The sequence below is a fragment of the Bombus affinis genome, chromosome 9 (genome assembly GCF_024516045.1).
Source record: "Bombus affinis isolate iyBomAffi1 chromosome 9, iyBomAffi1.2, whole genome shotgun sequence".
In the NCBI taxonomy this organism is placed as follows: Eukaryota; Metazoa; Arthropoda; class Insecta; order Hymenoptera; family Apidae; genus Bombus; species Bombus affinis.
Genome location: NC_066352.1, coordinates 13,484,756 through 13,509,467, shown reverse-complemented (window position 1 = coordinate 13,509,467; position 24,712 = coordinate 13,484,756). Strand labels below are relative to the sequence as shown.

Below are 24,712 nucleotides of genomic sequence, written 5' to 3'. Positions count from 1 at the left end.
GGATACCGTTCCGAAGAACGGGAAAAGGTAGAGGGTGCAGAGCGTGTAGAGCGGGCATAGCGTGTAGAGTGTGGAGAGCGGGCAGAGCGTGGAGAGCGTGTAGAGTGTGGAGAGTGTGGAGAGCGTGTGGAGTGTGCGGAGTGGACAGAACTCGAATTGGGAAGCAGAAAGCTGCATGCGAGAATAGAACGTAGAACAGCATTGTAATCATTTCGTAGCTCTTAATAATGTATATTAAATCAAAACATCATCACTTGTCCTTTCTCTCTAAGACCCATTTGGATACTACATAAAACGGCGTTCCGAAGAACGGGAAAAGGTAGAGGGTGCAGAGCGTGTAGAGCGGGCAGAGCGTGTAGAGCGGGCAGAGCGTGTAGAGCGGGCAGAGCGTGTAGAGCGGGCAGAGCGTGTAGAGTGTGGAAAGCGGGCAGAGCGTGGAGAGCGTGTAGAGTGTGGAGAGTGTGGAGAGCGTGTGGAGTGTGCGGAGTGGACAGAGCTCGAATTGGGAAGCAGAAAGCTGCATGCGAGAATAGAACGTAGAACAGCATTGTAATCGTTTCGTTGCTCTTAATAATGTATATTAAATCAAAACATCATCACTTGTCCTTCCTCTCTAAGACCCATTTGGATACTACATAAATTTTGGAGGCTCGTCTGGGATCTAGAGCGCTGAGTGACAAGTGATATTTCGAAACGACGAGTAACTACATTGTAGGAGAAGCAGATTTGACTGACGAGCAGGTGGTTCAGATGCGAATACCTGAGTTAAAAGACGAGCTGAGAAAACGACAGCTGAGATTAACGGGTAGAAAACGCGAGCTGGTAGCGCGATTGCTGGCTGCGGTACGTTTAGAGCGGGAACACGGTGCACGAGAAGAAGACGATGACGACGACGATGAGATGGGCGTGATTGGGGACCGTTTAGACGGCAAAGATCCAGGGAATCACGATCTCAATAGTCAAGTTCGGGTGACTCCAGTGGGAAGACGTCGAAGCCAAGACGAGCGTAAGTGCACAGTGTTAACGTTTGAAGACGTGGAAGGCTCGTTAAAAAAATTCAGCGGAGATGACCTACCGAATGTAACTCAGTGGATAAGAGATTTCGAGGAAATGGCGGAAGTGTGTGGCTGGTCGGACATCCACATGGTGGTTTTCGCGAGGAAGCTTCTCACAGGCTCTGCTCAAGCTTTCGGACGCCAGGAACGATGCATGAAGTCCTGGGCGAAGTTTAAAATGGCGCTGGTAGATGAATTCGAAGACGCAGTGAGTGACCGGCAGGTACATCAGGAGTTAGCGCACGTACAAGAACCTCACTACCATGAAGCGATCCGCGATATCATTAGGGGGTATAAGCCAGAGAAGACGCGGGATGTCGGGATAACCGCGAAAATCCTGTTGAAAAGCGACAAACCCGTGGTACGAAGATCGCGACGGCTGGCGCCGTCTGAGAAAAAGGAAGTGGACGATTTGATGGAGGCGTGGACAGACGAGGGTATTATAAAACCAACGGACTCGGAGTTTGCGGATACCGCATAGTGCCGCAACGTGCAGTCAGGCTGATGGGTGTGTAACCAGAAGATTAATCGACGAAGAGTGGGGCGTGAATTTCGAAAAACAGCGTCGTGAGTTACGCGAGGACGCGAAAAGGAAGATCGCTGCGACGCAAGAAGAAAACAGAAAGAATTTTAACAAAAGACGGAAGAGCGCGAAGCAGTACCTAAGGGGAGATTTGGTAGCCATTAAGAGAACCCAGTTTGGCCCAGGTTTAGAACTCGGAGGAAAATTTTTAGGCCCGTACCGGGTATCACGAACAATGCGGAATGACCGGTACATGGTGGAGAAAGTAGGAGAGCATGAGGGGCCTGCGCACACATCGACGACCGCAGACTTTATGAAGCCTTGGATCCTCAACGCCGAAGATGACGCATCCGACGATAGCGAAACTGAAGACCACATCTGAGGGTAGATGTTATTGCAGGATGGCCGAATGTAGTACCGGGGCCAAAAGGCCTAAGGTATCGGCCGAACGGTAAACAAAGTACCGTTTAGCATCAATGTACCTTTAAGTGGACAGTTTTCGTGAAAAGGCTGCGTGACCTTAACCATGGGGGGTTTCGGGATACCGTTCCGAAGAACGGGAAAAGGTAGAGGGTGCAGAGCGTGTAGAGCGGGCAGAGCGTCTAGAGTGTGGAGAGCGGGCAGAGCGTGGAGAGCGTGTAGAGTGTGGAGAGTGTGGAGAGCGTGTGGAGTGTGCGGAGTGGACAGAGCTCGAATTGGGAAGTAGAAAGCTGCATGCGAGAATAGAACGTAGAACAGCATTGTAATCATTTCGTTGCTCTTAATAATGTATATTAAATCAAAACATCATCACTTGTCCTTTCTCTCTAAGACCCATTTGGATACTACATAAAACGGCGTTCCGAAGAACGGGAAAAGGTAGAGGGTGCAGAGCGTGTAGAGCGGGCAGAGCGTGTAGAGTGTGGAGAGTGTGGAGAGCGTGTGGAGTGTGCGGAGTGGACAGAGCTCGAATTGGGAAGCAGAAAGCTGCATGCGAGAATAGAATGTAGAACAGCATTGTAATCATTTCATTGCTCTTAATAATATATATTAAATCAAAACATCATCACTTGTCCTTTCTCTCTAAGACCCATTTGGATACTACATAAATACTTTGTGTTTCGTCTTTCGTGGATTTCTGTGACGTCAAATTTTGTCCAACGTAAATTTCAATTGTCTTTTTAATCCATTTTATGTGATTGGTTCGTGATGAAAATTTGTAATGGACGTTATTACCAGTTTATATGCGACGCTGCGTAAAATTATATCGTTCAATTTAACTTTGTTAGTTTGATTATACAATATGCATTCGCGTAATCAACTAAATGAATTAATAATGTGATAGGTATACAAAGCGCGCCACTGAAATATGAAACTCTACCCATTTCGTTTATTGCAATAATTTGAACGTTACGAAACGCTAAAATACCGTTTCCATCCGAAATTACAATAAAGTCAGAAAGCTAGCAATTACGTAAATTGTGGTCGTAAATTAATTAATTAAAACAAATGTAAAAGCTACAACGAGATGAGAAAACGAGCTTCACCGCGATAGCAGAATCGCGCAAAATTGGAAGCCAGAGAGAATCGAAAAATATAAGATACGTTCAAAATATTTTCTTACAACGCTCTAAATGAAAAGAATGGTTCGAAGGGAAAGAACAGTACGCCGTATATTACTAGGATGTTGGCCGAACGATTCTCGATAGCAGCTGACAGACAAAGTTTTAGGAACTCGTGAAACAGGAACCTCTGAAAGTATTCTATCGCTCGCTAACCGGTCTAAACACTTGCTGCAAGTGGTTAAAGAGAACTCGGACGAAAGAAAGTTTCGATGTCGAGATGTGTCCATTGCTACTATATACAAGAAAGAATTTTAGTTTCCATTTTAAAGCGAAGAAGTTCGAATAGATTGCGGTTTATTCAGAGCGAGAAACGCTGCGAAATGAAGCACAGAGTCGAGTCGCTGTACACGCGATGTCTTCCTTAACCCTCGATTTTCGCCCCTCGAACTAACCTCCGTTCTGCGGAGAGTGCGTCGAAATGCGGATACGTTCGCGACGAATTTGACGATGAGTCTACAGAAAGGGGGTTGTACCCGACAGAAGAGCAGACTACCACGCCTACGCGCCTAAAATTTCATCCCCTGAATGATTAAAACCTAATACAGAGACACGCCTACCGGTAAGGAATTTCGCGTCTCTCTATTTCCATTTGCAACCACCTTGGCTCGCTCCATATTCGCTTTCGATGTTCCTCTCACTCTCGTACGGGCTTTCACTTTCAATGATTCATTCCATTGCTTCCCCTTCGTCACGTTCAAACCACCCTCGTTCGTTGCCTCGTTTTTTTCCACCCCTTCGCCGTGTTTTTCGTACGCTGAGAGGAAGAAGGGTCGAGACGCTCTCCGTGAAAATCTGTGGCTGAAAATTTTTACGGTCACTGGCTCCAATTTCGTCGACTACCTCGCCATGGCGGCGGAAAGAGAGGGGAAAAGCGGGCGTCTTTATTATAGGAGCGGCGTAGCCGAGCAACAGCCCCGCGGTGATACGTATAATTATAGCATGGTGAAATTACAAGGTAGCGTGATCCGGGACTGCCGGTAATTGCGAGCTCTTCCTCGTGAAATTGATACGCCTTAATGAGACACGTTCAGCTCTGTTCAACGTCACGGGGACGATTCACAACGAAAGATCTCTGCATGGCATTAGACACGCGTTAAGAGACGTTTCCGCGTAGGTTCGAGGATTTCGCGACAATCGGCGACATTCCTCGTGGATTTATGATTCGTTCGTAGTGGAATTACGGTAGTGCGGGACTATTCTGCTTTCGAGATTCCGATCGTGCGATACTTTGATAATTTTAGCGTGATGCGATTGTAATATAGTAGCTTCAGGGGTAAGTTAAAATACGTGCAAATATATGAAAATAATTTTTAACGCCGAATTTAATTTACCCTAACGAAGAATTAAAATCGGTATTTACCTATAAAGCTATCGGCTTGATAGAAGATTTTTCGGACGTTTGATAAATCGTGCAAATGAACGAAAAACTATGTTGCTATATTTCTGGTAAAAATCTGCGTCTGAATTTCAGGCAACGAACCAGCTGACATTCCAATATGTTACAAAGCTCATTCGGAGTTACTATCGCAATTCGCGAGCCAATTTTTTTATCATCATACGGTCGTAGAAAAGTTGTAACGGTACTTGAAAATGTACTTTTCAACTTAACTAGAAACCACGATTACTCGGGCAGAACGTTGCATATGAGTTCAGAATCCGTTTAATTAAGAAACTTCCCTTCGAACGATCCGTGTTCTCACAGACTTAAATTCAATTGCAACGTTTCACAAAATCGTGGGTCGTTAATCCGTCTTTGGGAAATTCCAAAAAGAACGAAAACACACACGTGGACGGACACAGACGAAAAAGGAGGAACGTTAGTTTGGTTAGAAAGTTATTAAACTTGCTGCCGAATATCGTGTCCAGAAATGTCGTGTCCAATTACAATGATTACCGTCTCTGTGGCAGAGTCTCTCATCCCCTTTAAACCAACCGCGTATGCATCAAACTAACGAACCGTGTTCAACTCGTTAAGCGGGAAACCAAGCAATGTAACGTGATGTAAAGCGCGTTATTGCGTATATCCTTTGATTTGTCTTGAAAAAATCTACAGGAAAATCTCTGGCCTTTCAAAGTTTAATGCTTACACCTATAAAATTCGTATTTCGTTGATTGTTAATTAAAAATCGTAAAAAATGTAGCAAGAATACACGGTGGCTTGAGAAACATGGGAGATTAAAGTTATTACAGGAAATTAAAGTTTATTTTTCAATGGTTAATAATAGTAATAAAAATCTCAGGTACAGAGCCGACTGGGATTCGTTATATGACGTAATTAAATTTGTTCTTTGATATCGAATAACGATACTTTGCTGCTATATTATTTTATTCTTCTTCTGTTTCTTTTGTTCCTTTAAACAGACTCCGATATACGGTACTTTGTAAATTGAAGAAAAATAAAGGTTTAACTTTGGAAAATTCCCATTCGATATATAACGAAACAAGATAAATAATTTACGGAGAACATTTGAAATTAAAATTGCGTTTTCTTTTGTTTCGTAAAATTCCTGTTGTACTTGTATATTTTAACAGAAAAAGCAAAAGTAAATTGCAATGAAACAAAATACGAAATTTTACGTTATCTTCTATTATTTCTATACTTTATATTACGATACTTTAAGCCAACTTTGCTAGCCAGTTACGAAAGAAAGAACATTTAAATACTCTCTCCAAGGAGAAATCTACGTGATCATGGCTATTGGCGTTAACCATTAAAGAGAAAAATGCAGTGTTGATAAAAGATAAAAAGTTTCTGTTTTCGTTCTTTTATAAGTAAAATATTCTATAGAATATACACTGTTCGCCACGTATCATGTACCTAAACGAGGTCGCGAAGATAGTTTCAAGTCACGAATTAATGGTATTCCGTAGTAGTCTATAGGACGAGGATGAAAGGGCAAGGGGAAACGTGTCTCGGGCCGATACGCCGCCTTTTCAACGGGAAATTGGATTCTCAATTATTCAGGGCGACGCATCCTTTGGTATCCCCGAAGGAGCAAGAACGATATTTGAGAAGAAAGCGTTGGAAAGTGGTGGTTGCTGCGTCTCACCGTTGCCGGTGCTTTTTATTTGCTGCTCCTTTTGCGCCCTTTGCTTTGTTCAGTACTGGCCTCCAAGTATTTCCAACACGGAAATCGATAGCCCACATCGGAAAATATTTTGCAAAAATACCGTCTTTGTTTCTTTCGACGATGAAAATTCTCAGAATTTTCCATCGATCGCCGATTTCCATAAATTTCGTTTGGGGTTCTAATACAATTCATAGAAAAAGCTATTTTTTGGTATTGTTCATAAAAATATGAATTTGCATCCGTGATTTCAGCCCTTACGTGATTTCAGTCGTATATATTATAATATATATGTAATATCGTGGACAGATTGCCTAGGAAATATCGGGTGAACCATAAACAATGTTGCGGCAAAGCTTAAGTGCGGACAGGTCAAAAGGGTCTGGAAACTTCAATGGGCTGAGCGACCCATCAACGTGTCATTGGTTCTTCGATCGAATAGTTATGCGGCCGCCGACGAGTGTGGAACGCGTACGTGATGGGGCTTTGAGAATAGACAAAGGGATGTTTAACAGAGAAGGACGAAATGACGGGGAGTCGAGTTGTGGGGAGTCGTCAATTAAGAGTCGAGTTGTCGATTGTTGTGAGTTGTGAATCATCGATTTAATTGCCTTAGTTATAGCATATTACTGTATTTAGTTCAAATAACCATCGTTAAATAACCATCGTTTCCTGTTCAATCTATCGTAAATAAATCTATCTGTCGATAAACTTATCGTATAGGATAGAAATCATTGGAAACCCTAATTTCTAATATTTCTGAATAAATAAAATTCTATATATATGTATATGTATCATACATATTGATAATACGTTTTACTCTTTTGCGTTTTATTACACCGTCAAAGACAGTTTAATCAGTAAATAATTGGCCAAGAGGAAAGTAAAGTTCGTCTCTTTGTAAGAAATATCTCAACTCGTGGCAAACATCGTAACTGGATTAATCAGAGACTCAATGGGCGCACGGCTGCTAAGAAAATTGAGATAAACGCGAACAATTCTTGGGGAACGTTCGAACCGAGCAAGTTGTTTCATTCAATTGTCGCGAAAATTTCAGCAGCATCTTCGGCCGTTGTTTCGCAAATTTTTTCCAACGGAAGTTCGACTCGGAGAGACTCGCTTAACAGGTCGTTTCCGAGTCGTTTGAAATACTCTTCTTAATTAAGAAGCAGCCAGACCTAGAGAACTCGCCAACAGCAGTAAAACGAGCACGGCTCGATTATTCGCTCGTGATTTCCCGAGTCTTTCGAGAACATGGTGCTCCCCGTTCCTCTCCTGGTCGCGATAACAATGAAAGTTCCCATTACATTTAAGTTGGCGAGACCGCGGCTGCCTCGAATTTAGAGTCGTAATTTGAATTCGTGGGAATTCGGCCGTGAACGAAACGAAGATCTCGCCCGTTTCGATAAGTCGTTTCTGAGATTCTCAGACTTTGTACGGTCGCGTTAATCGATCGAAGAAATCTCGTGCCGATGATGAGTATTCGTGATTCGTTCGTTGTTCTGGAAATTAACACGTTGATAAGGAGAAAGTATCGGAGATAACAGTGTTGCCTTGTAAGGAGTAATTTAAATTCAGCGAAATAGAGTGGAATTACTCGTAATCCCTCAGGCGTTCGAGTAAAATTAGAGGAAGTTGATGGAAACGGTACACTGAACTTTTCAATTTCAAAAACATTCCCATTCTGTTCATGGTACTTCGATCGAAGCATATAAATGCAATTGGCAGGAAACAGCGACGGGAACAGGTAAAAACAGAATAACTCGCGTACAGACACGCTGGTTCAACGCAAAACACCAAAACCAACGTGGGAACAATAGAAAAGTACCATTTATTTCGTGTTCCAGAGTGGAAAAATAGAAAAAATTGGATACGTTCGGCCGTTCCCTACTCTCCGAAATGGTTGAAATCGCGAGGCGCGATTCGAATTCGCGAAATTGTCCCGTCGCATTTGCGTGACACCCAGGCTTTGTTTAGAGCTTCGCCTGGATTCATCTCTCGATAGGGCAACAATTTCGCTTTGAAGAGATATGTGACGAGCCCAGATTATCTCGTCGCGCAGTGGTGATTTCTATCCGATGGCCTTGTCCGGCCGCAATATTTTCACTCGCAATATTTTCTACGAGGACAATGGACAAATAATTCCACAATGGACAGAATTCTCAATTTGTTAGGAGCTTTTATTTTTTAACGGAAAAATTCGTTCGATCGTGCGAAGTTTTATGAAATATTCCATTAAATGTTATTAAATATCGTTATGAAATATTTTATAAAAAATTCAATAGAATGTTAAAATTCAATGTTAAAATTCTACGGCAGATCTCGGAATTACCAAATGTTCGAAACTCTATGGAATATACAAGATTCTACCAGAGATTCTATGAAATATGCAAATCCTGTGTATAGGTTTTATGAAATATCAAAGATATCATGATTCTTCGAGCATTCGGAATTTCGATAAACACGTTGTTTAAACCTTTCTATATTTGATATTTGTTATTAAATCATAGTTTCTCCGCGAGATGTAATATAAATTATAAAACGTAATAAAATTCCCAACATTCGCATAAATGTATAAAAATCCTATCGTTATATCTGTCTTTTTGTACCTACTGTTATTTATACGAAAGTATTTTACGTTGTAACGGTTGCTTTTAAAGTAGCCTCATTCGGTAGCTACGCACCGTTGCCATTCGCCTTTTCCATCTCTGAAAGCTTTCCTTTCCTTATAGGTACTTTTAGGAATCGATTTTAGATCAACTTCCTTTTATTTCTCCCGTTGCTTTAAAACAGTGTTCTTTCAACGACTCGCTGTACGAAACAAAAAAGAAAAGTCGCAGAAAGCTAGAGCAGAATAGAAATGGCAACGAGGAATTTTATTTTTGCTTAAAAAATATCGAATTAGAAGGAGGAACCTTTCGGCTTGGATAAGTAAAAGATATTCTCAGTCGTAAGACGATCATTTTTCACTGTCAATTGTATCGTTAGATGCAAGAAGAGCATCGAAAGAATCAGGTTCGTTCGTATAAATTTCTCTGTCGATTTTCTCGTCTGCTATTCGTCCGTCTATGCCAAGCAAATCGATTTTCGTATATGAGGGGACATTAGTGGAAAACACATCTCGGGGCATTAGCTATAATTCAATGTTGCAAGTCGCAGCAGTGACGTATCATAAGCTGCATAAATCAACTCGTTGAAACTTTTACGTCATTATTCCGAGAGTCTGATCTATGATAATCTCATTATTTACGGGCTTCTTTGGCTCGCATGGGAACGCGATTTATTATAATTCTCGTAACGTGTTTCGCTCTGACAATGAGTAGCTTTCAGCACGTGTCTGTCTTCGTTGGCTTACGTCTTTATCTTAATTTATGGTTGTCAAGTTAACAACGCGTAAATTCAGCGAGCGCGTCGAGACGGTCATTTTCGCCAGCTTATTAAATAAAAGCGCTAATACTTGAGGAGTATGGTAACGATTAGGTTTAAAAACACAAGAGTATATCTAACTATGTAGTTTATTAAAATATACCCTATGTGTATATTAGTCGTATTGTTGTCTCGATTCGAGATTACTAATAGATCGGCGCAAAGAGGTATCGACTTAACTGCTACTGCTCGTGTCACTCGATAACAAAGAATGCCCCGCTACCCTGTTCACTACATTTATATGCATCGGAGTTGACGAAAGGCGTTGGGATTTGAATTTTGAAAATGTTCTCGAAACATCCCAACGGACGCTGAACTCTCGACCTTGTTTACAATTGTTGACTTTTCGGATAGTTGACTCGAGAGCCTATGATCACGACAAAAACGACGGATTTGTATTAACCTTCGGTAACCTTTGGTAACCGCCTAAGGTTGTCGGATCTATAATAAACTCATCTTTCAGTAAAAACGATTTCTTGTGTATGGACGAGTACCGCTACATACTCGATCCTTGTTCGACCATCCGGTCCGTAATTCAGCGAAAGACTTTTTACTTTATCGATCCACTTCTCATCTATCGTGTTAATTTATATAATTCGTCCTAATTTATACGTACACTTATAACATACACATAGCAGAATTGTTCATTTCACTGCAAAGGAACAAATTGATTCTAGAGTTTCTTAATTTTCCCAAAGTGATTTCCTTGAATCGATCGTTACATTTTATTGCAGTGGGATCGAGTTGTCCTTGATTAATGTCCCGTCAATTGCAATTTTCTTCGACGTGTAATTTCCGACGTAAACGCATCGTGGATTGATCGAGATTTTATGCGAAGATTACAGGCCAAACGCATGATATATAAATCCATTTTTGTTGGTTTTTTAATTTTCATTCTACTTGGCGTGTAGAAGGGAATGTCCTTGGAATAGTTGCGCAACTGGAAAGAAAACTTTTGTTAAATTCAAAGATACGAGCGTTTTGGAAATAGCTGACGAATCTACAAAGTTTCGTAATAAACGAATGCTGTGATAAGTTGAGATGAAGTTGAATAAAAGAACAGAAATTGATAACGTAAAATAGCTTGACAGCACAAGTCCTAATATTAATATCGTTGCTCCATAAAATATGAAAAATATGACGTATTACGTTTCTCCATTGCGATTTTCGTACGAAAAGGCAAGAATGTGATTCGTCGTGATTTTCCTCCTCTTTATATATCGTCTGCTGCAGCGAACTATGGCTTTAAAAATGTTCATTCCGGTTAAAAATTGCAAGCGATGTTGGTTGTAAAAATCCATGTAACATTTATCAACGCATGTTTGGATGTATGGGTTTTATTCAAATTTACATGGTCAATTTTTCACTGAAACGAGCTATTATCGACCGCGTTTTCTCTTATGCAATTTACACACACCGAAGTTAAATGGTCGTTGACTGATAGTTGGGACAACACAGTCGCCACAGATCAAATTTGCACCCGGTACAAAGCACCGATTGTTCCCGCAAATCCGATTCGGTTCAATAACTGCGCGACGGTATGAATTGATTGAACGTCGACGAGATTTACACGACGCGGATACTGGATATTTTAACTGAAAGCGAAAGGAGACTAAACGAGGACGTTTTATAAAAACGCTTTTGATATATTTATGTAAAATCGTAATCTGGGGATAATTCAGTGATCGAATAAAATAAAAAAATAAACAACAATTAATATGCGTCTATAACAATAAATACCAATAATTATATAAACGGGAGGTTTTAATATGAAGTAAATAATAAAATAAAAAAATAAACAACAATTAATATGCGTCTATAACAATAAATAACAATAATTATATAAACGGAAAATAACAAATCTTTAGTAAAATGTTTACCTGAAAATCGAGAATCGATTTTCAACGTCCTGAGCTACCGATCTTTCTTTTTCAGTCTTTAAAATCTTAAATAACTATTCTGTAACCTTGTCTATCCTTAATGTAACTCTCTATCCGTCCGTTCGGGAAAAACGTGTTTCTTAAAATGGTCGTCCGTAAAACAAAAGAAGATCGGTCTATCCGTGAAACACAGCCTGTCGTGCTACCCGTAAAACAAAAAGAATTCCTATCCTACATGAACTCTAGGGAGTTTACACCTCCCCTCCTCGTGTTGACAATTACATCGTTAATTGTCTTCTCTATAAGGGGTCAGCTTACTCGAGTGGAAGAAATTCCCTTCAGATCTCCGATTATCGTTATCAACTTCATATATGGAGTTTGAAATCCTTCTTAGAATTTTGAAAGGTGCTTTCCTAATTTCTTCCAGCTTATTTCTACTCATTTTGTTTCCGTTGTGGGTGAAGACCATATCACCAATTTTAAATTCGTGTTCTCTTCTTTTTTTTATCATATTTTTGTTTGTTGATTTCGAAATTTCTTGTTGAGTTTGTAAATGCTTCTTTTCTGTCTCTTTTTAAGTTTATCTTATTCTCCATTATTCCCTTAGGGGCGATTTCAATCATTTTTCCATACAGTAAATGATTTGAGGCAAATCCCATTACACTGTGTCTGGTGTTATTGTATTCTTACGCTTTCTTCTGCGATTTTTGTCCAGTTTCTCTTATTTTTGTCTGAATTGATCTTACATCTGATCCTGTTTACTAATGTTTGATTTACACTTTCGTTCAGTCCATTGGAGGATGGGCAGTCTGTCGAGGTGAAAATTAATTTAATGTTCCTTTTTCTCGCATACTCTTGAATTTCTTTGGATGTCATTACTGGGTATCGGTCTGCAAGGATAATTTTTATGGAATCAGTTTCTCCTATCGAGTCTATAAGTTTTATGATATCTTCTGAGCGTTGTGTTTTCGATGTGGACATAAAAACAGCCCTTGAAAAATGATCGACGATATGTGCATGTATTTCTTTGGTGAGTTGTTATTGGAAAAACCTCCGACCGTATCGAATGACATTATTTCAAACGGTTTCCTAGCTGGTCCTAGTTTTGACATAAATCCGATCGGTCTTCTCGTTCTGCTTTTATTCTTGATGCAGATTTCGCAATATTTGCAGAATTTGTCGACAATTCTTTCCATCTTTTTGAAATAATAAAAGGGTCGAATTTTCTTCAATATATGGTTTCTTCCAATGTGACCAAAGAAATCATGAACCTTCCTTATGATATGTTCACCAAACTCTTGTGAGACGAATATACATTGACGTCCTTTAATATTAAAAGAAAGAATCTCTGATTTTTTTATAAGGTCTTTCGTATTTTTAATATTTTCTCTGTTTTCTTCTTGGTCTTGGATTATGTTTTGTTTTTTTATAATATTTGCTACTTTCAAAACATCTTCTTCATTCTTAATACTTTCTAAGACGGGGTTCTTGGATAGTGCGTCTGCCTCTATATTGTGTTTTCCTGGAGAATAGATGATCTTGAAGTCATACTACGACAAGTAGTGCATCAAGTCTCCTAAGGTTTCATAGGTTCTTGTCTAGATTCTCATTGATTCCAATGGTTTATGATCTGAAAGGACAGTGAAATATCTATCGATTAACCAATGTTGCCTTATAAGCTGGCTTACCTCCTTTTTTTTTGTAGGTTATTTAAGTGTCCCTTAGGTTGTCCATCGGCTTGTCCATTTTTTTTGTATTCGGTAACGTTTATCTTTCTTCTCTGATTATTTCTTCTTTCTTCTTTTCTATTAAATATTATTGACTCTTTGTCGTTTACTTTTTGACTAACTCTCAAATTCTCATCTTATTTCAACTCAAACTCTCTTATCCAGCCCTAAGATGAGATCATATGTGAAGTTATCATTGTGCACTATATAAACAATTATTTCTTTCTCTATTTTATTAATTTTCATTCTAAGTTTCACCTGGCTATTCGTAAAGTCCTTCCCACTGATAGTCTTAACACTAGGTTTACGGGACCCGTCAATTTGACGGATTTCGAACTTTGAACTGAAATATCTCAAAAACCATAGCACCAATTTTAACCATTTTGCATCGTAAATTAATCATTTCATTTAAAGAATTTATACACAAAATTATTTTTTCCTAGGCTTTCTAATTTTTGAAATCTGTATGTGGTATACCTATCTCTACGGGACCCGTCAAATTGACGGGTAAATGCGTATTGAAAATACGCACTTTTCTTCAAAAAATCGATTTATTCAAATTAAATTTGAAAGGAACAATATTAGGCTTCACATTTAAATAAATTATTAATAAATAAAAAGGCTTTTTTTTAAATTATCACTAAAAAAATAACTATAACATTAACAGTGCAGGCTAATCATATCTGTTGAGCATATTTTTTGCAAATATACTGCATATTGTTTGTGCATTTTCCGCATACGATCTTTTTGCAATATAAACAATAATTATTACTTCTATTTTTTTTGCAATAATCCACTTGGCAACTTTTTCGCACTTCTGACGTTGAAGGTGACAGAAATGAAGCGTCTGATATTTGGCAAATGTTGTCCTTGTTTTCTTCAGTTAATTCCTCGGCTAAACAAAATATGAATTCCTTTCTGGATATTTTCGATCTGATACACTCTTTATATAGTATCCACGCGTTTATCGCTGCCAAATCCAAAATATTGAAAAAGACTTGAAGGGGCCATCGGAAACTCCTTGCTTTCACGCTATATTTGCGTGCCATTTGGTCAACACCATACTTTGTTTTATTTTAAAAAACAATGATTTCTGGAACACGTTTATAATTATCTTCTATTCGCACACCTGTATGTTTGGTGCTTAGAAGGAGGACTTTTACTTTAGATTTACTTTTATACACAGTAAGTGTGCAGTTTTCTGATTTATATAAATTTGAGGAAAACAATGTCATCTTGTCCTTTTTTCTCTAGAGCATCGAGTTTCATCTTTCCCCATATAAGGGAAACCATTCAAAATATATTTTGTTTGGACGTCAACTGCTAACCAAAACTTAATGCCAAATTTATGAGGCTTATTTAGTATATATTGCGTAAACCTGTATCAGGCTTTCGTTCAAAATAATTGTTCATCTATTGAGATATTTTCATATGGCTTGTGACAGGCCTAGCTACTACTTATAAATCTGTTCCATATTTCGGATATCAGCGCAAATTTATCTGTTTGTAATCTTTCGGAGGCTTTCAATGATCTCGCTTCATATGCGCCCCGGGTATATAGAATTCCTAGAAAACTACGCAACTTAGCAACTGTGATTGTCCAGTCCTTTTTCAAAACTCGATGCGCCTCGGTTTCAGTGCAATCGTTTCCGTGTTCCATTATGTGTCTGTCAATTATTAATTCGAAAGCACTAGTTACATAACCCGACATAATATTTCTCTTAGCATAGCCAGTAGGCCCTGCGATATCCTTCAATATCATACGAACGGGCGTCCTATCCCTAGATTCGCCTGCTTTCAGTTTTATGCACTATGTCCCGTCAATTGGAATTTCAATATCACCTATTACATTTTGGGATATGCTTGGAATGCTCGTCCTTTCATCCTCGGAGTCAGAACTAAAAAGAATACGCATCCTTTTCTTGTTACGACACACTTTCAAGAAGTGTTCCTCTTTAATATCCAAAGATGCTTCTATCTCTCCACTTTCGATGTATTCAAAGCTTTCACTGTCAGCTTTGCTTTGGCCTAATTCATACTGATCTTCTTCGGAGGTATCCTCAGAACAATATTCATTGATGTTGACATTTTGTCCAGTATCTTATTATATTTCTTGAATTTACTCATGACTGCTAGAAAAGGGGGATTGTTCAAAATAAGAAAATACTGTGCCCAAATTCAATTATCCTATTGTAAATACTTACAATAAGTGGAGACAATAATGGGAAATGTCTACGATAACTGAAACTTTTGCACACTATCTTTGAAAAACGGATTGTTTATGAAATCAGCTAAATTATCTCTAAAAAAAATAACTATAACATTAACAGTACAGGCTAATCATATCTGTTGAGCATATTTTTTGCAAATATACTGAATATTGTTTGTGCATTTTCCGCATACGATCTTTTTGCAATATAAACAATAATTATTACTTCTATTTTTTTTGCAATAATCCACTTGGCAACTTTTTCACACTTCTGACGTTGAAGGTGACAGAAATGAAGCGTCTGATCTTTGGCAAAAGTTGTCCTTGTTTTCTTCAGTTAATTCCTCGGCTAAACAAAATATGAATTCCTTTCTGGATATTTTCGATCTGGTAAACTCTTTATATAGTATCCACGCGTTTATAGCTGCCAAATCCAAAATATTGAAAAAGACTTGAAGGGGCCATCGGAAACTCCTTGCTTTCACGCTATATTTGCGTGCCATTTGGTCAACATCATACTTTGTTTTATTTTAAAAAACAATGATTTCTGGAACACGTTTATAATTATCTTCTATTCGCACACCTGTATGTTTGGTGCTTAGAAGGAGGACTTTTACTTTAGATTTACTTTTATACACAGTAAGTGTGCAGTTTTCTGATTTATATAAATTTGAGGAAAACAATGTCATCTTGTCCTTTTTTCTCTAGAGCATCGAGTTTCATCTTTCCCCATATAAGGGAAACCATTCAAAATATATTTTGTTTGGACGTCAACTGCTAACCAAAACTTAATGCCAAATTTATGAGGCTTATTTAGTATATATTGCGTAAACCTGCATCAGGCTTTCGTTGAAAATAATTGTTCATCTATTGAGATATTTTCATATGGCTTGTAACAGGCCTAGCTATTACTTATAAATCTATTCCATATTTCGGATATCAGCGCAAATTTATCTGTTTGTAATCTTTCGGAGGCTTTCAATGATCTCGCTTCATATGCGCCCCGGGTATATAGAATTCCTAGAAAACTACGCAACTTAGCAACTGTGATTGTCCAGTCCTTTTTCAAAACTCGATGCGCCTCGGTTTCAGTGCAATCGTTTCCGTGTTCCATTATGTGTCTGTCAATTATTAATTCGAAAGCACTAGTTACATAACCCGACATAATATTTCTCTTAGCATAGCCAGTAGGCCCTGCGATATCCTTCAATATCATACGAACGGGCGTCCTATCCCTAGATTCGCCTGCTTTCAGTTTTATGCACTATGTCCCGTCAATTGGAATTTCAATTTCACCTATTACATTTTGGGATATGCTTGGAATGCTCGTCCTTTCATCCTCGTAGTCAGAACTAAAAGGAATACGCATCCTTTTCTTGTTACGACACACTTTCAAGAAGTGTTCCTCTTTAATATCCAAAGATGCTTCTATCTCTCCACTTTCGATGTATTCAAAGCTTTCACTGTCAGCTTTGCTTTGGCCTAATTCATACTGATCTTCTTCGGAGGTATCCTCAGAACAATATTCATTGATGTTGACATTTTGTCCAGTATCTTATTATATTTCTTGAATTTACTCATGACTGCTAGAAAAGGGGGATTGTTCAAAATAAGAAAATACTGTGCCCAAATTCAATTATCCTATTGTAAATACTTACAATAAGTGGAGACAATAATGGGAAATGTCTACGATAACTGAAACTTTTGCACACTATCTTTGAAAAACGGATTGTTTATGAAATCAGCTAAATTATCTCTAAAAAAATAACTATAACATTAACACTACAGGCTAATCATATCTGTTGAGCATATTTTTTGCAAATATACTGAATATTGTTTGTGCATTTTCCGCATACGATCTTTTTGCAATATAAACAATAATTATTACTTCTATTTTTTTTGCAATAATCCACTTGGCAACTTTTTCACACTTCTGACGTTGAAGGTGACAGAAATGAAGCGTCTGATCTTTGGCAAAAGTTGTCCTTGTTTTCTTCAGTTAATTCCTCGGCTAAACAAAATATGAATTCCTTTCTGGATATTTTCGATCTGGTAAACTCTTTATATAGTATCCACGCGTTTATAGCTGCCAAATCCAAAATATTGAAAAAGACTTGAAGGGGCCATCGGAAACTCCTTGCTTTCACGCTATATTTGCGTGTCATTTGGTCAACACCATACTTTGTTTTATTTTAAAAAGCAATGATTTCTGGAACACGTTTATAATTATCTTCTATTCGTACACCTGTATGTTTGGTGCTTAGAAGGAGGACTTTTACATTAGATTTACTTTTATACACAGTAAGTGTGCAGTTTTCTGATTTATATAAATTTGAGGAAAACAATGTCATCTTGTCCTTTTTTCTCTTGAGCATCGAGTTTCATCTTTCCCCATATAAGGGAAACCATTCAAAATATATTTTGTTTGGACGTCAACTGCTAACCAAAACTTAATGCCAAATTTATGAGGCTTATTTAGTATATATTGCGTAAACCTGTATCAGGCTTTCGTTCAAAATAATTGTTCATCTATTGAGATATTTTCATATGGCTTGTGACAGGCCTAGCTACTACTTATAAATCTGTTCCATATTTCGGATATCAGCGCAAATTTATCTGTTTGTAATCTTTCGGAGGCTTTCAATGATCTCGCTTCATATGCGCCCCGGGTATATAGAATTCCTAGAAAACTACGCAACTCAGCAACTGTGATTGTCCAGTCCTTTTTCAAAACTCGATGCGCCTCGGTTTCAGTGCAATCGTTTCCGTGTTCCATTATGTGTCTGTCAATTATTAATTCGAAAGCACTAGTTACATAACCCGACATAATATTTCTCTTAGCATAGCCAGTAGGCCCTGCGATATCCTTGAATATCATACGGACGGGCGTCCTATCCCTAGATTCGCCTGCTTTCAGTTTTATGCACTATGTCCCGTCAATTGCAATTTTAATTTCACCTATTACATTTTGGGATATGCTTGGAATGCTCGTCCTTTCATCCTCGGAGTCAGAACTAAAAGGAATACGCATCCTTTTCTTGTTACGACACACTTTCAAGAAGTGTTCCTCTTTAATATCCAAAGATCCTTCTATCTCTCCACTTTCGATGTATTCAAAGCTTTCACTGTCAGTTTTGCTTTGGCCTAATTTATACTGATCTTCTTCGGAGGTATCCTCAGAACAATGTTCATTGATGTTGACATTTTGTCCAATATCTTATTATATTTCTTGAATTTACTCATGATTGCTAGAAAAGGGGGATTGTTCAAAATAAGAAAATACTGTGCCCAAATTCAATTATCCTATTGTAAATACTTACAATAAGTGGAGACAATAATGGGAAATGTCTACGATAACTGAAACTTTTGCACACTATCTTTGAAAAACGGATTGTTTATGAAATCAGCTAAATTATCTCTAAAAAAATAACTATAACATTAACAGTGCAGGCTAATCATATCTGTTGAGCATATTTTTTGCAAATATACTGCATATTGTTTGTGCATTTTCCGCATACGATCTTTTTGCAATATAAACAATAATTATTACTTCTATTTTTTTTGCAATAATCCACTTGGCAACTTTTTCACACTTCTGACGTTGAAGGTGACAGAAATGAAGCGTCTGATCTTTGGCAAATGTTGTCCTTGTTTTCTTCAGTTAATTCCTCGGCTAAACAAAATATGAATTCCTTTCTGGATATTTTCGATCTGGTAAACTCTTTATATAGTATCCACGCGTTTATAGCTGCCAAATCCAAAATATTGAAAGACTTAAAGGGGCCATCGGAAACTCCTTGCTTTCACGCTATATTTGCGTGTCATTTGGTCAACACCATGCTTTGTTTTATTTTAAAAAGCAATGATTTCTGGAACACGTTTATAATTATCTTCTATTCGCACACCTGTATGTTTGGTGCTTAGAAGGAGGACTTTTACTTTAGATTTACTTTTATACACAGTAAGTGTGCAGTTTTCTGATTTATATAAATTTGAGGAAAACAATGTCATCTTGTTCTTTTTTCTCTTGAGCATCGAGTTTCATCTTTCCCCATATAAGGGAAACCATTCAAAATATATTTTGTTTGGACGTCAACTACTAACCAAAACTTAATGCCAAATTTATGAGGCTTATTCGGTATATATTGCGTAAACCTGCATCAGGCTTTCGTTGGAAATAATTGTTCATCTATTGAGATATTTTCATATGGCTTGTAACAGGCCTGGCTATTACTTATAAATCTGTTCCACATTTCGGATATCAGCGCAAATTTATCTGTTTGTAATCTTTCGGAGGCTTTCAATGATCTCGCTTCATATGCGCCCCGGGTATATAGAATTCCTAGAAAACTACGCAACTCAGCAACTGTGATTGTCCAGTCCTTTTTCAAAACTCGATGCGCCTCGGTTTCAGTGCAATCGTTTCCGTGTTCCATTATGTGTCTGTCAATTATTAATTCGAAAGCACTAGTTACATAACCCGACATAATATTTCTCTTAGCATAGCCAGTAGGCCCTGCGATATCCTTCAATATCATACGAACGGATGTCCTATCCCTAGATTCGCCTGCTTTCAGTTTTATGCACTATGTCCTGTCAATTGCAATTTCAATTTCACCTATTACATTTTGGATATGCTTGGAATGCTCGCCCTTTCATCCTCGAAGTCAGAGGACTAACTAAAAGAATTAACTAAGGAATTCTAATCCTAACGAAGGACTAACTAAAAAGAATACGCATCCTTTTCTTGTTACGACACACTTTCAAGAAGTGTTCCTCTTTAATATCCAAAGATCCTTCTATCTCTCCACTTTCAATGTATTCAAAGCTTTCACTGTCAGCTTTGCTTTGGCCTAATTCATACTAATCTTCTTCGGTGGTATCCTCAGAACAACATCCATTGATGTTGACATTTTGTATAATATCTTATTATATTTCTTAAATTTACTCATGACTGCTAGAAAAGGGGGATTGTTCAAAATAAGAAAATACTGTGCCCAAATTCAATTATCCTATTGTAAATACTTACAATAAGTGGAGACAATAATGGGAAATGTCTACGATAAGTGAAACTTTTGCACACTATCTTTGAAAAATGGATTGTTTATGAAATCAGCTAAACCGTCAATTTGAGGGGTCTCATAGAGATAGATATACTACATACAGATTTCAAAAATTAGAAAGTCTAGGAAAAAATAATTTTGTCCATAAATTCTTTAGATGAAGTGATTAATTTACGATGCAAAATGGTTAAAATTAATGCTATGGTTTTTGAGATATTTCATTTCGAAGTTCAAAATCCGACAAATTGGCGGGTCGCGTTAATGTTACTGTTATTTTTTTAGTGATAATTTAAAAAAAAGACGTTTTATTTATTAATAATTTATTTAAATTATTAAGAAATAAGCAATAATAAATAAAATAAAATAATGAAGCATAATATTGTTCCTTGCAGACTTAATTTGAATAAATCGATTTTTTAATGAAAAATGCGTATTTTCGTTTACCCGTCAATTTGACGGGTTCCGTAGAGATAGACATATACGAAACGCCCGTAAATCTAGTGTTAAACATTCTCTTGTCTTTTATTATATCTGCCTTTATTTGGTCAATGATTCTTTGCTTAACGTAGCTTGCACTGGCTCTAGTGTCGTAGAAGCCTTCGACCTCTTTCTGGTCATTGATTCTAACTCTGAGCTTTATCAGTAATTTGTACTTCTCCGGGCGTTTTAGTTTTTTCCATTCTCATCTGGTGTTATTGTCTCTTTATTTTCTGACATGAATGCTTCTAATGAATTTACCTGCTTTTGGTTCCTCTGAGCATTTCCGTTTCTGTTTCTGCATACTTGTATTGGGTGAAATCGGCCTGGGAAATTCTGTGCTTCACAAATCACGCAAGGTTTCTTGGGTAGTGGCTCCGGCTTTCTGTTCAATCTCGCATTACTCTCTTAAGTCATTTGTTGATTGTACCGCCTCTTTATCGATTTTATCTTGTATGTGTATGGGCAATCCAATAACAATTAGATATATCCTTGTCTCTTCGGAAGTCTTCCTCCTTACTTCCAATATTAACTCTTTTTTTATGGCATTTTTAGTGAACGAACCTGAAATGTATTTAAAGTTATAGGCGTATCGCAGTGCAGACCAACCTTTATTGCTAAAAGCTTTTAGAAATGCTGCCTTCCAATTTTCCCAGTTGTATTCTTTATCCTTCAGCAGATTTGTCTGGTACTATTCTGATGCTGTTTTTCCCGAATATTTCTTCAAATTCCCGATCCGTTCTTCGTCATTTTGGATTTCATATTTTTCACAGTCCGTTTCATACTCTAATATCCAATCTGTGGCTTTTTATGCTCCATCAAATTGTTTTATGGCAAAGTCCATACCTTCTTTCTCCAGCATGTTTTGTTTCCACAAGATCTCTAATAATGTTTCTATTTGAAGATTGAGCTTTTGGGTTCGGTCCTTATTTTCCTTGTGGGGATGATCTCCGATTACTCTAAGAAGATATCTTGGAACACCAAGTTTAAACTTGTATCAATGTATGATGCTGCCTTTGCATTATCCATTGTGATTGCAATGTTTCTGTAATGGCCTACCTTGGTTAAGCTGTTTGCGGCTTTCTTCAGTATCGATAAACTGAATAACCGCGGATCTTTTGCTTGATATTCTGGGGGAAATACATAACATACTTCATCTTCTGGTTTTCTTATGGATTTTATGCATTCTATTTTCTCCCCCTTGCGTTCTCGTATATGACGATACGTAACTTCGCTTCTAACGGCATGGCGTAGCGAAAATCGAGTTTTTATTATGAAGTAAATAATAAAATACAGAAATAAACAACAATTAATACGCGTCTATTACAATAAATAACAATAATTATATAAACGGGAAATAACAAGTCTCTAGTACAATGTTTACCTGAAAGTCGAGAATTGATTTTCAACGTCCTGAGCTATCGATCTTTTTTTTTCAGTTTTTAAAATTTTTAATAATTATTCTATAATCTTTTCTATCTCTAATGTAATTCTTTGTCCGTCTGTTCGGGAAAAATGTGCTTCTCAAAATGGTCGTAAAATAAAAGAAGATCGGTCTGTCCGTGAAGCGCAGCCTGTCGTGCTACCCGTAAAGCAGAAATAATCCCTATCCTACACGAACTCTAGGGAGTTTACATTTATATGACAAGATTGTTGTTGAAAATGATAACGTGAGTTGGCGATCTGCATTCATATGCACATGCGCTAGTTACAATAAATGGTAATTCAAGTAGATAGTTCTAGATATAATCGATAAATTTAATAGATAGGTTTAAGATATTCTCTTCTTTTTAATCTTTAGTCCATCTGTAGTAAAAAAGTGCAATAAAGGTTTTTCGGCGCGGAACGGTGTGATAGAATTACCCAAAGAATAAAATAATAGTTATTGTGATCCTACCTCTGAATACATATAATACAGGTATACCTATCTCTGAATACAAATAATATAGGTGTATTATAATTGTTGTTTTAATACAATACTTGTTAATTTTAATACAACGTGTATACACGGCGCGACCGAATAATATGTCGTAGGAAGTGATTTGCTGTGAAAAATTAAGAAGAAAATATAAAGTATAATTTCCTTGGGCGTGGCTCAGTCTTCGGCGAGATTCAGTTTGAAAATTGTGTATAAAATGTACATAAAATGTAAAAGTGACTGATATACTTATCAACGCTCAACCTAAACGGCTGTACGTAGAATCGTGAAGTATGGATAATATACTATTTTTTATGGGGTGGTCGTGGGGCGTGAAACGAAGGGAGCGCAATTTTTTTTAAGAGGTAGCCATATTCGATGAGTTACTGAAATTGGAGCTGTGACACTCAGCGTATGGATTTCTAATTAAAAATAAACAAACGCTTGTTTGAGCGTTTTTTGAAATTCAATGTATAAACGGTGTTCGAACAGAGGCTAATAAACGCGAATTGTTATAAAAGCTGTGCGAACGAAGCCGCGAGCGGCCAGCTGGTGTTAATACAAACTTAGGTTATTTTTCGTCCTTTTAATTTTCTTAATGAAAATATATTTATATTTGTTGCTCTGTGTATTTATATTTATTCATCTATGTAATTGAAAGCACTTTGTTTCTTTCACGAGTACACGTTTGATATAATTAAGTCGATATAATTAGAACGACTTAATCTTCTGAATGATTTAATACTTATTCGAGATAATTGCGAATATTAAATTAGCAGAAATCGAACATGAAACAAGTATTTGCCGCGTCACAATTTTTATACTCGTGTCGATGAAAATTACTACGCTCGATTAAACTTAGTTTTTCCATTTCAGTTCCTTTTAATGGATTGGCTGTTCAATGCAAGTAGCCATGTTTGATGAAACGGTACAACATCAAACATGGCTACTTGTATTGACAACATCTTAAACGTAACTACGAATCGCGTACCTAGTATCGCGCAAAATATATCGTTATTTACAGTAGGCTTTGTTCGATGCACGAACGTCAAACAAAAGCGTAGTTCGAAAATTTCATTATTTCCTTTCGTCACCTGATCACGCATCCATCGTGAGTTTTATATTGTTCACTAAATCGTTCAAATATTTGCCACCAAGTACAGTTCGAATCCCATTGTTCTCTTTCCTTTGTTTCTCTTTATTTCCATTATCGCATTTTATTTCGATAACACCTTGCAGTTTAATCGCAGACTCGAAAGTGCGCAATCGAATTAATTCGAATTTCTGAAACGTTAAATTCGAAGTTTTGGTAACCTCAAGTGCGTTTTAATGCATTTTCAAGCACAGAATCGCGTAACAATCGTGAAGATTACCGAGCAATTAAAACAATTTGAAGAAAAATTTCAATGGAAAGTTCAATTATTCCAAAATATGGGAATGAAACGGCAAAGATTTAGTTCGTACAGCTGTTGTAATGTGTCGGTGCATTGGCAAAACTGGGATTCTCTAACGAAGCCCAAAGGTTATTTTTCTTCCCAAATTCTCGTCATCCCAGTGAATCACATCGGTCGTGACACAGATGCTGGTCGAATGTCGATCGTCGAAGAGAGATTTGCAAGACCAACGCGTATTACCTTTTGCGAAACGCTGCTTTCTCATTTTTCTATTTCGAATCGGCATCGTTATGCAACGGGATCGGATTCTGTTTTGAAATCCTTTGCAATTTTTTCCGTTCGAACGAAACACGGAAACCAGGCCTTCT

The 24,712-nt window shown here is 37.5% G+C and overlaps 7 long non-coding RNA genes across 7 annotated transcripts in view; 1 reads left to right on the top strand and 6 right to left on the bottom strand.

The window, feature by feature from the left end:
* Positions 1-24,712, bottom strand: part of LOC126920738 (uncharacterized) — a 92,885-nt gene that overhangs the window by 23,842 nt on the left and 44,331 nt on the right. The gene's annotated exons all lie outside the window — the stretch shown is intronic.
* Positions 9,748-21,366, bottom strand: LOC126920728 (uncharacterized). Its single transcript, XR_007712061.1, has 3 exons — positions 21,294-21,366; positions 13,245-13,626; positions 9,748-10,616 (listed from the first exon to the last, which is right to left on the bottom strand). It is a non-coding gene; the product is annotated as an uncharacterized LOC126920728 (long non-coding RNA).
* On the bottom strand, positions 14,906-15,542 carry LOC126920735 (uncharacterized). Its single transcript, XR_007712068.1, has 2 exons — positions 15,488-15,542; positions 14,906-15,395 (listed from the first exon to the last, which is right to left on the bottom strand). It is a non-coding gene; the product is annotated as an uncharacterized LOC126920735 (long non-coding RNA).
* On the bottom strand, positions 16,569-17,205 carry LOC126920744 (uncharacterized). Its single transcript, XR_007712077.1, has 2 exons — positions 17,151-17,205; positions 16,569-17,058 (listed from the first exon to the last, which is right to left on the bottom strand). It is a non-coding gene; the product is annotated as an uncharacterized LOC126920744 (long non-coding RNA).
* Positions 17,317-20,848, bottom strand: LOC126920730 (uncharacterized). Its single transcript, XR_007712063.1, has 2 exons — positions 19,648-20,848; positions 17,317-17,987 (listed from the first exon to the last, which is right to left on the bottom strand). It is a non-coding gene; the product is annotated as an uncharacterized LOC126920730 (long non-coding RNA).
* On the bottom strand, positions 21,782-22,618 carry LOC126920726 (uncharacterized). The gene is made up of 3 exons (XR_007712059.1): positions 22,417-22,618; positions 22,092-22,352; positions 21,782-22,003 (listed from the first exon to the last, which is right to left on the bottom strand). It is a non-coding gene; the product is annotated as an uncharacterized LOC126920726 (long non-coding RNA).
* LOC126920745 (uncharacterized) lies at positions 22,855-23,573 on the top strand. Its single transcript, XR_007712078.1, has 2 exons — positions 22,855-22,981; positions 23,067-23,573. It is a non-coding gene; the product is annotated as an uncharacterized LOC126920745 (long non-coding RNA).